Source organism: Ostrea edulis, chromosome 9 (assembly GCF_947568905.1).
Source record: "Ostrea edulis chromosome 9, xbOstEdul1.1, whole genome shotgun sequence".
Lineage (NCBI taxonomy): Eukaryota > Metazoa > Mollusca > Bivalvia > Ostreida > Ostreidae > Ostrea > Ostrea edulis.
The window spans coordinates 45197725-45200172 of record NC_079172.1 but is presented as its reverse complement, the minus strand read 5'-3'; positions in this window follow the sequence as shown (position 1 = coordinate 45200172).

The following is a 2448-nucleotide window of genomic DNA, read 5'->3' as shown; positions in this document are numbered from 1 at the left end:
AGTTTTGATTTTTCTTGGAATTATACATATACATTGCATATTGATAATGTCAATGAAATGATAGTCCTTATAACAAACAGTACAGTAATGTACAAAATGACAGTTTATTTGAAAACAAAACCGTACTTGTGCATAACTATGTAAATGTTTAAAAATAAACAAAAAGTATACTGTGTAGTGACGTAATTTTTATAAGTTATTTAAGACGGGTAACCTTGCTATAAAAAAAACATTGTTCGTATTACAGCGACATCAGTTTTACGAGGTCTGTTTTTCTACAGTGTAATATGTTCTATTGAAATGGTGTACCCAAATCTACTGAGATTCAAATTTAGGCCTTTGCTCGGCGCTTACGGCCAACAGTGAGGGTTCTTTAGCGTGTCACACCTACTGTGACATGGGACATCCGTTTTTAAGGTCATCTCCGAGGATCCGTGACATTTACACTTGAAGCCGAGTGTTTGGCGATGGAACTGTCAACCCCGACCTTCCGAATGCGGGGCGAACGCTCTATCTCTAGACCACCGCAGCGTAATTAACTTTAAAATAATAATACTTTTGAAATAATAATAGATTCTACGATAAAACTAGGTAACATAGTGTTGTAAGGAGAGGTGTCTGATTTGAAATTCTTGCCGACATAAAATTAAACATTTCATTGAATGTTTAATCGAAAGACGCAATCTCTACCCAGAGTTATCGGTAGAAATTGCGAATCGAAAGGCATTCGATAGCCATTTGAACTGAAAAGTAAAGTTATAATGACATTTCAATTCTTAATTCTAAATTTCATTTTATTAGCTGACATGACATTCTTAATTCCATATCACATTTTTATGTTTCAATTTGCTATTTGCTTTCAGTCCCGTGTGCACGTAGATCCAGGTTTGAATAGGTCCTCAATATCCCAATGTTGCTAGTCGTAAGAGGCGATTGTAAATAGGGGCGGTCCACAGGCACTTGTTTCTGTAAATGACTTATTATGACCTCTGTAGTGTATACTAATAACAACACAAGGTACCTATAGCTTCAATTGACACAGAATGGCACCCTCTGAGAATGTCGGCCTTTTGAGCTTCCAGGGAATATACGATACAAATGTATTTACTACATTCAACTTAAAAATCATGTATGACATGACTGCATTCATTGCCTCTTATCGCCGAAAACTGCAACAAAACATGGGTCTACAGCTCGATTTTCCGTTTTATACCACGAAGTGCTACATGTGCTGATACCGCACAGGATGAAAATTGTATATTCGTTGTGTTGAAAAATAAAGTCTCATTGTTTTATTATCACAATAAATTGATACAATGTTTATTACCAAAAAATCTTGAAAATATTGCTTTGTTAACAAAATAAAAATGCTATTTTACCGGAAGTATCGAAGGCTAACCAAATCTTGAAATCACGTCATCACGTTATATAAAATCTAGAATAAACACGCGTTCCGGCACTAACTCGAAAATGTGCTATTGAAGACACTGTACGCTATTTTTAGTTTCTCAAAAAAACCCAAAGCTGTTCGTACGTTTCGGGATTTTACATGTCGTCAGAAGATAGAAGCTAAGACTTCCCGAGTGGGGATTTAAAAATATTTTCGTGTCGGAATCATTTCTGATGAAGATAATAATTATGATAATGAAATTATGACTTACTGTAAATACAACTTCGTTAACTAGTATGAGAAATATTTCTGCCAATTGCATGTTTCATTCAGATCTATGGAAAATCAGAGAAAATACAGATAAAAGATTATTTGGAAGTACATTGTATGCAAAAATAGAGCAATGAAAGTTTTTTAGTGATGTGTTATTGACTTTGTGGTATGTATTGATGTGACAAGTAACTGTTGTTACATTGAAGTTTTATGAAACCCACCATAAGTACCAAGAACGCTGCAGGCAAATATCAATGTTTTTCGGAGGCGACTGGTCAACCTTTTTAATTGACAATGAACATTAACTGTTATTTTCATGCATGCAAATGCAGATATATTGCGAGAATGGCCCCTCCACTATTTTTGATAGTACTATGTAGTAGTGAATGAGAAGTTATCAATGCATGTAAGCTTGGAAGTTACAAATTGAAGCCCTGGAGCAAAGAATGACCCCTCCCAGCCTGAGGGGGAAAAATTGAGACAGCTATGACGAACACTATAACACCCACCCACCCCCCCCCTCACCCATGCACACACTAATTAAGGTTCTGAAGATCTTCATCATGTCTATTATATTTTTATCATTGTCCGTCAGGAAATTTAAACAAGCCATGTGCAACTTCCAACTTCTCCGGCGAACCCCCTCCCCCGCATCCCTAATTTTACGGATCTGTGCCGATATGGAAAAATTCACAGGCATCCGAAGTATGGACACCACTACCCCTCCCCCCTTTCTGATTTTTTGGGGCGGCGATTATTACTCCGAAATGTGTGGATTCCCCGTC